We start from the raw sequence: 12,925 nt of genomic DNA, 5'->3' as shown, positions 1-12,925 counted from the left end.
AAGGGGCGCCGTGGTCTCTGTCCCATTTCTGCGAGCCGCCTATTAATCGTCCTTGTGTTCACTGAAGCACCAGTTGGATGTTGGATCGATGGTAATCATGAATCCGGGACTCTGCTTCCCTGACCGTTGTTTGGTCTTCATGATCTGTCGTCCTGTCTCAAGTGCTGAAACTCCTTCTCCCGAACAACCCATGAAGGCCTAACGGCAGCGACCGGCCGCCGTGCCATCCTCAGCCTACAGGCGTCACTGGATGCGGATATGGAGGGGCTTGGGTCAACACACTGCTCTCCGGGCCGTATGTTAGTTTCCAAGATCGGAGCAGCTCCTCAGTTTGCCTCACAAGGGCTGAGTGCACACCGCTTGCCAACAGTGCTCGGCAGACCGGATGGTCACCCATCCAGGTGCTAGCCCAGCCCGACAGCGCTTAACTTCAGTGATCTGACGGGAACCGGTGTTACCACTGCGGCAAGGCCGTTGCTCAGATGCTGACATCTGCGTATATTGTTCATGCGCCTGACTGCGAGGCATAGTTACTGTCAACCGGAGTACACGGAATGAAATTTGCAAAGACTTTTATGTTCAAATGGTTCAAATGGCTCTGAGCACTATGGGACTTAACATCTTAGGTCATCAGTCCCCTAGAACTTAGAACTACTTAAACCTAACTAACCTAAGGACATCACACACATCCATGCCCGAGGCAGGATTCGAACCTGCGACCGTAGCAGTCTCACGGTTCCGAATTGCAGCGCCTAGAACCGCAAGACCACCGCAGACTTTTATGTCCTGGTATCGACATGTCCCTTGATTGCTGTTGTTGTCACCTGCGCGTTGAAGTCGCCCTGCAGCGTCACAGATTCATCCATCGGACGCCTTAATTCACATTTTCCGTCGATACATGTATGAATCAAGAAAGGAAGTATTCACAATATTAAAAACTACCGTCCTATCAGCTTGCTCTCAATTTTGTACAAAATTTTCACAAAGATCTTGTTAAACCGAATTAGTTCCACCCTAGACTCAGCCCAACCTATAGAACAAGCAGGATTCCGAAGCAATTTTAGCACTATTGACCACATTCTGACCGTTAGTGAAGTGATAAGAAGAGCGAATGAATACCAACTGCCTCTCTGCATTGCCTTTGTTGACTTTGAAAAGGCATTTGACTCCGTTAGCCATGTAATTGTCCTCCAAGCTTTGAGTGAGCAAGAAGTGGGAGCAGCATACATTGAAGTGCTCAGGAAAATCTACGAGAATTCTTCAGCTTATGTTAACATCGGCGAATCAACTCAAGAATTCCGCATCATGAGGGGTGTCAAGAAAGGCGATCCCATCTCCCCAAAACTGTATTGGAAATGGCTATGTCAAAGTTGAGGTGGGAAGGTAAAGGAATTAGAATTAATGGAAGAAGGCTTACCAACTTGAGATTTGCTGATGATATTGCCTTACCGGCCAAAGACTTCGCAGAGCTCCAAAACTTAGTTACAGATCTTGCATCGGAATGTCAGCTGGTTGGCTTGAGCATGAACCTTTCCAAAACAAAAGTAATGTCCAACAAATGGGTCCCAGCTGGAGATGTGAAGGTCAAGGACAGTCTGCTAGAAGAGGTCAGTGAATATGTCTACCTTGGCCAGATTATAAATATGAAGGGAGACATAAGGCCAGAAATCTATCGACGCATCAATCTTGGCTGGCAAGCATTTGGGAAGAATTCAAAAGTGTTCAGATCAAAAATGCCAGTAAATTTGAAGAAAGCAGTATTTGATCAATGCATTCTTCCTGTGATGACGTATGGCTGCGAGACATGGACACTGAACTCATTTACAAAATGAAACTTAGGACAGCACAGAGAGCCATGGAGAGATCAATGCTGGGCTATTCAAGAAAGGACAGGAAAAGGGCAGATGACATCCGGTCTGTGACGAAGGTTAATGACATCTTAGAAACAGTAGGTTCCTTGAAATGGCAGTGGGCTGGCCACGTCGCAAGAAGAAAAGACAACAGATGGACGAAGCTAGTACTGGAGTAGAGTCCGAGGGAGCACCGGAGGCCTAGAGGAAGACCACCAGACAGATGGGACAAAGACATCAAGAAGATCGCTGGTAACACCTGGCAGAGAACTGCCCAAGACCGTCCCACTTGGAGAAGACTGCTGAAAGCCTACCTGAATCCACGACTCGAAGAGGCCACATCATTTAATGATTGAATTGGCTGATGATGATGATGATGACATGTATGAATATCAGTTTGTGACCAGTTTGCATATCTCTTTTATGGTGTGGCTTTTTTTATTGTATTTCACTGCAGTGTCACGTTAGCAGTTAGTTGTAAAAATACTTAAAAAAGCGTACCAGCGGATAATGAAGAGTGAGGTAGGCTTTCAAGAAGAAAAAAGAAGCTGACTGCGAGAAAAGAGATGCTGACATAATGCATATGGAATTTAGAAATTAAGTTACAGATGCCTTTCCACGGTAAGAACGTTGTGCAGCGAGTGTGATGCATTGTCAGAAGACAGTACATGTCGCGGTTTCTTACTGACACATTTCTGCTGCTGTACGGATAACAGGTGCATCGGGAAACTACCACTCCTGTGGGCAAAAACTTTGAAATGGCACACAAATTCACAGCGAATTCCTGTCGGTATATCGACCAGATCCAAAGTCGTGTCCAGCCATAGAGAAACAGCGCCTACAATTTTACCAGGCTAACACACAAGAGGGTGACACTGATCAGGAAGTCCAGTTGTTGCCTCGTGCGACTTCCATCTTTTTGGCAATATGAAAGAAAATTTAGAGGAAAGAAATTTCTCAACGAAGAAGACGTTCCGTAACTAAAAAGCGGATATTTGTCGTTGATTAACTGAGCTATTGGCAGAGCACTTTTGCTGCCTGTTACTTGATAGTTATGAGTACTGAAAGTCATATATTTTGATACTGTCAAACAGCATTCTCTTTAAATTTCCATATACTCGCTGAATTCAGTTTAAAAATGTAGTTTATTATGCTATACACAGATCTTCAAGTTGTTTATGACACACCAAATAAAATTTTTCCCCATATAGCTAACACTATACTTAATTTCAATGAGGTTCACCCATATCCACGAAATCTACATACTTTTTTGAGTAAAAGGACGCAAGAGAAATGCAGTTATTATTACTTTTTAGAGAAATAATAAAAATGACATCTGAAGAGTTAATTACACACTGTCACAAATATACACCTCTATGTTCTATAACATTCGTGCTTACTCGTAAGGAAACCAAGACTCTTTTAAATTATCAGCAAGAATATCATTGTAACTCCCTGTACTGCGGCTACTTCCATTATAACAGTTTATTACTAACATTTTCCAATAGTTCCTGAATTTATGGTCTGTGCCATCTACTTATTTTTAAAAAACAAATACCATAAGGGGATAAAATGAACATACTGCAAATACTAAATTAAAGAAAAAAACACAAAAATACTATTACAGACTAACACTACACGAAAAATATGAAATAATAACACGTAAACAAGTATTACGCAGCCCGATGGCAGCACACATAAACATTGTAGTATAATTATCGAATGTCTGTTAGAGCTTATGTAGTGTCAGTACAGCAAAATACAGCGTCAGTACAGCAAAATACAGCGTCAGTTCAGCTAAATACAATATTACAACAAAATCCAGTGGCATTACAGCAAAATCAGTGACATTAAAAACTGAACTGAACAGTATATAGAAACTACAAAATAATATTAATATGTCGATTCTTTTTAGCTAATATATCAAGCACTTCATCAACATATAAACATTTATGTCAAAATTCAATACATATTCATGAGTGCCAGAGTCAGTCAGAGTAAGTCAACCTTCCCGGCTGTATTTCTCTAATATGTCTTTAATCTCCTTAACGTGGCGTAGTTCTTCTCTGCACATGCTGTTGTGGCAGGCATTATTGCAACTATCCCTAAAAGCTCTTGTATGTTCGGAAACATCACTTTCTTACGTTTGATATTTTCATAATTGGTGCTCCATTTTCTGTATATTCACTCGTTCTTTATTTCTATAACAAGTATTCACCCTGCAACAGCTCACTGCAAATATAAGCACCGGTCTCTAGAAGGCCTTCCTCATAGATCTTCACCAAAACACTGAAATCATTGAGCTTTTCCGAAGCAGATTGCAATCAGAAAAAGGAAGACAGAATATTTTTATGGACTAAGTACCTACTCCGAATTTCTGCAATAATGCCATCACAAAATGGCGGAAAGATGGAAATTCGATAACATACCTCAGGATCAGTAACATCCACGTGGGAACAAACGATTTGTCGTTTATTTTTCCTAGGAATAATAACTGGCAACTCATGTTTTTCACATATTATTTTTACTTTACACGAAAGTTTCTTAAAATGATCACTTACATTTTCTCTTATGTTCAGCAATTGCTCTTAACGCATCCGGGAATGTTTTACTGCAACACACAAATACAGATCCTCTTCCTGCAGGCATCTGCTTAATAATAAGGCGTTACTAAATGAAAATTAGTCCACAAAAGGAGAAACCATAAATTTCACAGTCTGAATGGAATTAAGTAACTCATTGGCATCCGTCTGCAAATCACGATTAGTCCACTGATTATTTTCCTCCAAACATTCACAAGCAGCATCAAGAAGGTCGACAGAAATCGTTCCGGAGTGATGGCCCTCCACCTATCTCGTGGGGCGCAGTTTCTTTAAATGTAGTTTTTTTGACTCGACGCAAAATTCTGCTGTCTTCTTTAATAAAATATCTTACCTGTTTGCTGTATCAAAATATGAATAAGTTTATTCAGTGATTCCGAAAGTCTGTGGGAAATATTGGTGAGGTTTGACCGTTATTTGAGAAAGAATAATTATTTAGAAGATACATCTGTTTCTGGGTGGTTTGCTCGTTAAGTGCACGTGAAGGGTCCTTGTTCAAGCCGTGCATCATTCCTATTCTCTCTAATAAATTAAGGACGTGGTCTTCATGGTGACGTTGAAGAATACGCGAATTGGTATTTCTTTCATCAACGGAGTGCCCATTAGCTTTCAGATAACTACACTCCTGGAAATTGAAATAAGAACACCGTGAATGCATTGTCCCAGGAAGGGGAAACTTTATTGACACATTCCTGGGGTCAGATACATCACATGATCACACTGACAGAACCACAGGCACATAGACACGGGCAACAGAGCATGCACAATGTCGGCACTAGTACAGTGTATATCCACCTTTCGCAGCAATGCAGGCTGCTATTCTCCCATGGAGACGATCGTAGAGATGCTGGATGTAGTCCTGTGGAACGGCTTGCCATGCCATTTCCACCTGGCGCCTCAGTTGGACCAGCGTTCGTGCTGGACGTGCAGACCGCGTGAGACGACGCTTCATCCAGTCCCAAACATGCTCAATGGGGGACAGATCCGGAGATCTTGCTGGCCAGGGTAGTTGACTTACACCTTCTAGAGCACGTTGGGTGGCACGGGATACATGCGGACGTGCATTGTCCTGTTGGAACAGCAAGTTCCCTTGCCGGTCTAGGAATGGTAGAACGATGGGTTCGATGACGGTTTGGATGTACCGTGCACTATTCAGTGTCCCCTCGACGATCACCAGTGGTGTACGGCCAGTGTAGGAGATCGCTCCCCACACCATGATGCCGGGTGTTGGCCCTGTGTGCCTCGGTCGTATGCAGTCCTGATTGTGGCGCTCACCTGCACGGCGCCAAACACGCATACGACCATCACTGGCACCAAGGCAGAAGCGACTCTCATCGCTGAAGACGACACGTCTCCATTCGTCCCTCCATTCACGCCTGTCGCGACACTACTGGAGGCGGGCTGCACGATGTTGGGGCGTGAGCGGAAGACGGCCTAACGGTGTGCGGGACCGTAGCCCAGCTTCATGGAGACGGTTGCGAATGGTCCTCGCCGATACCCCAGGAGCAACAGTGTCCCTAATTTGCTGGGAAGTGGCGCTGCGGTCCCCTACGGCACTGCGTAGGATCCTACGGTCTTGGCGTGCATCCGTGCGTCGCTGCGGTCCAGTCCCAGGTCGACGGGCACGTGCACCTTCCGCCGACCACTGGCGACAACATCGATGTACTGTGGAGACCTCACGCCCCACGTGTTGAGCAATTCGGCGGTACGTCCACCCGGCCTCCCGCATGCCCACTATACGCCCTCGCTCAAAGTTCGTCAACTGCACATACGGTTCACGTCCACGCTGTCGCGGCATGCTACCAGTGTTAAAAACTGCGATGGAGCTCCGTATGCCACGGCAAACTGGCTGACACTGACGGCGGCGGTGCACAAATGCTGCGCAGCTAGCGCCATTCGACGGCCAACACCGCGGTTCCTGGTGTGTCCGCTGTGCCGTGCGTGTGATCATTGCTTGTACAGCCCTCTCGCAGTGTCCGGAGCAAGTATGGTGGGTCTGACACACCGGTGTCAATGTGTTCTTTTTTCCATTTCCAGGAGTGTAGATAAAGGGGCACTCTGCGGGTGATGTAAATACCAATTCGCGTATTCTTCAAAGTCACCGTAAAGGTCGTGTAATTAATGTAGTAGACGAAATTATTCACAGCGGAAACAAGAACCCCTCACTCACCCTTAAACAGTAATCCACACTGAAGCACGTGTATCCCGTACATAATTACACCTTGCTGAAATAACGTTCGAACCTCGACAATAATCCGCTCAGAATTTCCCCTTCAATAACCAATTAATATTATTAATTTACTCAGAAGCTATACGAATTGAATAATTACACTTTCACATAAAGAAAGTGTAGCACCCAATAGTGGAGAAGGGAACGAAATGTAACATCACAGCTTGAACGGACACGTGATCTCACTTCAGTGATTAGAAACTACATGGCAGCAAGGTCACTTATCAGAGTCACACTGCACTTCCTCTGGCCTGGATGCATGAAGTGGTGCGGTTGTGGATAGTGTCATAAAACCGTTATATCCTCTCCTGAGATGAGCTGGCCCACAAACGTAACTGGTCTACGATATCCTGGACCGTGGCATCCGGACAGAGCTGATATCCGGGCTGGTCCCACAGGTTGGGGTCATGTCTGGGGATTTTTTTCTAGCCACGGGAGTACCTTACGATTGCGCAGACACTACATAACGCACTAACCGTGTGAAAAATTGCATCACGATACTGTCGAACGAGAGGCAACACATTAGGACTTTGGATGTCCGTGACGTACCGTTGTGCTACCAGTGTTCCCTGAATTACTACCACCAGTTACCTGAACTCATACGCGATGGCTTCTAACATCGTGACACCGATGATGTGTACGTGCTCGAAGTTTCACTGACTTTCGACCATATCTTCTGGGTGCTTAATTTTTCTTACCAGGTGGTTTATATTCTCGGAAATAAAATATATCGACTATGGGTATGAAATCAATGAAGATGCGGAGAAATGAAACGGTATTGGTGGCATATAATCAGAAATTCTGAACTTGCATTGTAAAGAATATGTCGTGATTAATGAAAATTTGCTCCATACTAGAACTCGAACCACGACTTCATGATTTCCGTGCGTGTAACTGTGGGTATATCTGGCAACCGTTCCATGACTGACTCAGTATTAAATTATCACTCTTGTTTCATTCATAATTTTCACACCCAGCTATCAGTGGTGCTTCAAAACAGATGTGAAAATAGCACCACCTGGGGTGCGGAATCGATACAGGACCGTGGCTTTCCGTACCGGAAGGCATTTGTGTCACTTGTGACAGAATCATTTTACTAAGTCAACCGCCGGCCGCGGTGGTCTCGCGGATCTAGGCGCGCAGTCCGGAACCGTGCGACTGCTACGGTCGCAGGTTCGAATCCTGCCTCGGGCATGGATGTGTGTAATGTCCTTAGGTTAGTTAGGTTTAAGTAGTTCTAAGTTCTAGGGGACTGATGACCACACCAGTTGAGTCCCATAGTGCTCAGAGCCATTTTTTTTTACTAAGTCCACCTCTGGTAGCTGAGTGGTCAGCGTGACGGAATGTCATGCCTAAAGGCCCGGGTTCGATTCCCGGCTGGGTCGGAGATCTTCTCCGCTCAGGGACTGGGTGTTGTCTTGTCTTTATCATCATCATCTCATTCCCATTGACGCACAAGTCGCCGTAGTGGCGTCAACTAGAAAGACTTGCACCAGGTGAACGGTCTACCCGACGGGAGGCCCTAGCCACACGGCATTTCCTTTCCCATTCTACTGAAACGGATAAATGGTGAGACTAAAATCATTGAAGACGCATTGACTTGAAAATCTGTCGGAAATCTTGAACATAAAGTATAATGAATTTGACCACACCAATTAAGATTTGTGACAGTGAAATTCTGAGTCATCCCTGAACTCTCAGCTAGCCTAATGATCAAGGTGACTGCTCGCTAGGAGCAGAAAACTCCGATTCGATTCCACGTCTGGCATAAATGTTCATTAGTCACTGAGAAAGTAGAACTTCGAGCTGTTCTCCCCAGATTTTTCTTTAAAATATAACTTTTACCTTTTATGCCCCATTACATTGTTAATTACAAAAGATTTTATGGACTAGAAGGTTGCGAATATCTTGCTGAAGGGATTTATTTCCTGCTTGTTTTGAATAAATGTTGAAACGCGTTGGAGTCATGACTGCTGACCTGTATCATACTTTCGTATACACCGTGCAAGCGCCCGCTGCGCAAGAGACTTTTGCGTAAAGCATTTCAGCGAAAATCTATCAGAAATCTTGAACATCCACTGTAATGAATATGACCATACCAATTAAGATTTGTGAGAATGAAATTCTGAGTCATCCCTGAACTGCCGGCCGAAGTGGCCGTGCGGTTAAAGGCGCTGCAGTCTGGAACCGCAAGACCGCTACGGTCGCGGGTTCGAATCCTGCCTCGGGCATGGATGTTTGTGCTGTCCTTAGGTTAGTTAGGTTTAACTAGTTCTAAGTTCTAGGGGACTAATGACCTCAGCAGTTGAGTCCCATAGTGCTCAGAGCCATTTGAACCATCCCTGAACTCTCAGGTATCCAGTGGAAGCCAGTGGAATGCCAGTGTCATATCTTACTTGAATCTTGGCCGGTGCGAGCCAGGAAGAACGCAAGCCACCAAAAGTCAGTTCTAACTACTTGCTCTGAACTAGGAACTTACACACTGGGTCCTACTTCAGTGTAGTTTAGACTTTGTGGAGGAAGATGCTGCAGCTGCACATTATATGCTACTGTTGCCTACAGTACGAGATGCCCGTACAGCTCATTCGCGTTCCGTTCACGGTTTTATTTTGTCATGTGTATTTTTCGAATAATGCTTGTCCAAAGTAACTGAGCATTTGGCGCTGTGGCACCGAATATCGCTATTCCGTTGTGAACTGTTAGAACTCACGTATGCTGTGAGTGGTGATATCCTGTTGTAGCTTCTCCATCAGGGAAAGTAAGTGACTTACAAACCTACTCTAGTAAAAATCGTAGGAAACCTTTTGCAGCTTTCATTATGGACGTTATCGGTCGATTTGACACTTGTCAACCAGAAAGGAAATTTCCTGACATAGGCATTTGGCTTTGTTTATTCGTATTGACTGGTGATGGCCTCATGGTACCCAGTTTTCCTGTGTGTTTCGTTTTGGTAGCAAATCTCCTATTCACACTGCAATGCCCGCAAATGCTGTATTTCGTAAGATTTTTCAGGAGCTAGGTTAGGACGGTATGACGCAGTTCCAGAGATGCGAATTGGAGTAGTAGTGTGGTAATTTTCAGGTGCATCACTATTTAGAAAAAGTTTCAAATGGTTCAAATGCCTCTGAGCACTATGGGACTTAACTGCTGTGGCCATCAGTACCCTACAACTTAGAACTACTTAAACCTAACTACCCTAGGAACATCACACACATCCATGCCCGAGGCAGGATTCGAACCTGCGACCGTAGCGGTCTCGCGGTTCCAGACTGTAGCGCCTAGAACCGCTCGGCCACTACGACCGGCTAGGAAGGTTTCAAGTAACACCTGTACCAGCTGGCAAGCTTACTTTCCTTGCACGAATGTGGCCTCGAAGGCCAACTTCATTACATGTATGGTCTTTGTTAAAGTTGAGAGTATATACAGGGTGGTCCATTGATAGTCACCGGGCAAAATATCTCACGAAATAAGAGTCAAACGAAAAAACTACAAAGTACGAAACTTGTCTAGCTTGAAGGGGGAAACCAGATGGCGCTATGGTTGGCCCGCTAGATGGCGCTGCCATAGGTCAAACGGATATCAACAGCGATTTTTTAAATAGCAATCCCCATTTTTTATTACATATTCTTGTAGTACTTATAGAAACATGAATGTTTTAGTTCGACCACTTTTTTCGCTTTGTGATAGATGGCGCTGTAATAGTCACAAACATATGGCTCACAATTTTAGACGAACAGTTGCTAACAGGTAGGTTTTTTAAATTAAAATACAGAACGTCGGTACGTTTGAACATTTTATTTCGGTTGTTCCAATGTGACACCTGTACCTTTGTGAACTTATAATTTCTGAGAACGCCTGCTGTTACAGCGTGATTACCTGTAAATACCACACTAATACAATAAATGCTCAAAATGATGTCCGTCAACCTCAATGCATTTGGCAGTACGTGTAACGACATTCCTCTCAACAGCGAGTAGTTCGCCTTACGTAATGTTCGCACATGCATTGACAATGCGCTGATGCATGTTGTCAGACGTTGTCGGTGGATCAGATAGCAATTATCCTTCAACTTTCCTCACAGAAAGAAATCGGGGGACGTCAGATCCGGTGAAGGTGCCGGCCATGGTATGGTGCTTCGACGACCAATCCAACTGTCATGAAATATGCTATTAAATACTGCTTTTACCACACGCGAGCTATGTGCCGGACATCCATCAGGTGGGAAGTGCATCGCCATTTTGTCATGCAGTGAAATATCTTGTAGTAGCATCGGTAGAACATTACGTAGGAATTCAGCATACATTGCACCATTTAGATTGCCATCGATAAAATGGGGGCCAAGTATCCTTCCTTCCATAATGCCGCACCATACATTAATCCGCCAAGGTCGCTGATGTTCCACTTGTCGCAGCCACCGTGGATTTTCCGTTGCCCAACAGTGCATATTATGCCGGTTTACGTTACCGCTGTTGGTGAATGACGCTTCGTCGCTAAATAGAACGCGTGCAAAAAATCTGTCATCGTCCCGTAATTTCTCTTGTGCCCAGTGGCAGAACTGTACACGACGTTCAAACTCATCGCCATGCAATTCCTGGTGCATAGAAATATGGTACGGATGCAATTGATGTTGATGTAGCATTCTCAACAGCGACGTGTTTGAGATTCCCGATTCTCGCGCAATTTGTCTGCTACTGATGTGCGGATTATCCAAGACAGCAGCTAAAACACGTAATTGGGCATCATCATATGTTGCAGGTCGTGGTTGACGTTTCACATGTGGCTGAACACTTCCTGTTTCCTTAAATAATGTAACTATCCGGCGAACGGTCCGGACACTTGTATGATGTCCAGGATACCGAGCAGAATACATAGCACACGCCCGTTGGGCATTTTGATCACAATAGCCATATATCAACACGATATCGACATTTTCCGCAATTTGTAAACGGTCTATTTTAACACAGGTAATGTATCACGAAGCAAATACCGTCCGCACTGGCAGAATGTTACGTGATACCACGTTCTTATACGTTTGTGACTATTACAGCGCCATCTATCACAAAGCGGAAAAAATGGTCGAACTGAAACGTTCATATTTCTTTACGTACTACAAGAATATGTAATAAAAATGGGGGTTCCTATTATAAAAAAAAACGAAGTTAATATTCGTTTGACCTATGGCAGCACCATATAGCGGGCCAACAATAGCGCCATCTGGTTTCCCCCTTCAAGCTAGACAAGTTTTGTTCCTTGTAGTTTCTTCGGTCGATGCTTATTTCGTGAGATATTTGGCCCGGTCACTATCAGTGGACAACCCTGTATAATCTGTACTAGTTAGAAACGCTTAACAAAAAGCACCCCCTTTGTGCTTGTGAAGGTTCTACCACATTAGAGTCCAAATTTTACGAGCCACATTGCGTTATCCAGGGTTCCATACTCCAAAATTGCAATTAAAAAGTCATGGTGAAATTTGTTCAACTTTTGCTTGCACTTGAAATTCAGTTTTTACAAGACATACAAGTATTTTAACGTTAAAAGTTACAATTTGTCGATTGGGCCTGCACTGTGAATACTGACATTTAGGAGAAAATAAGGTATTTCCCACTAAAATTTCATGTCACTCTCTTTTGTACTGGAGGGAATGACTTCGTCGGCGTGCTGCTGTAGTTGTTGGAACAAGTGTAATTGATGACGGACCCTGCCGAAATTACTGCGCGGCCTATTGCCGATCACAGTGCCAATTAGCCTAGGCAACAGGTGGCCGGAGCCCGCGAATAGCCCGCGGACCCCGCGGTTTGCCATGCATGCACAATGAGCGCCTTAATAAAGCGCGGCTCGGGCACTCCCCTGACGCTCGGAAGCTTCCGTGCTGGACCGCAGCCTCCGGCGTCCAGCAAGCAGGCGCAGCGGGACGCGCGATTCGCCGGATAGCGAGTAATGGCTACCTCGCAGCGAAACCGACTGCGAACGAGGCCTGTTTCCGGCTGACCTCATTTCTCAGCATCTGCATGTTGATCTACATCTACACTCGGAAAATCACTTAAAATTACGCGGTAGGATGCGCTTGTCACTGTAACATGCGTTTAGGTTTCCGGCCGCTCTGCTGCTGGGTGTGAGCAACAAGAGCCTCAATGTCATTAGCCTCATTTTGTCTTCCCGGTCAGCACGGAAGCAATATTTAGTAGTCTCGGGTACATTTGTAGTTTCCGCAATAGCCGATCTTTTCTTGAGTACTTCCTGACACG

At 44.8% G+C, this 12,925-nt stretch overlaps 1 pseudogene; it reads right to left on the bottom strand.

Moving 5' to 3' along the window:
* Positions 1–361: 361 nt before the first annotated feature.
* On the bottom strand, positions 362–479 carry LOC126208720 (5S ribosomal RNA; annotated as a pseudogene).
* Between the last annotated feature and the right edge of the window lie 12,446 nt (positions 480–12,925).

Source organism: Schistocerca nitens, chromosome 1, assembly GCF_023898315.1.
Source record: "Schistocerca nitens isolate TAMUIC-IGC-003100 chromosome 1, iqSchNite1.1, whole genome shotgun sequence".
Taxonomy (NCBI): Eukaryota; Metazoa; Arthropoda; class Insecta; order Orthoptera; family Acrididae; genus Schistocerca; species Schistocerca nitens.
The sequence above is the reverse complement of the archived record's forward strand: the minus strand, read 5'-3'. Positions and strand labels throughout refer to the sequence as shown.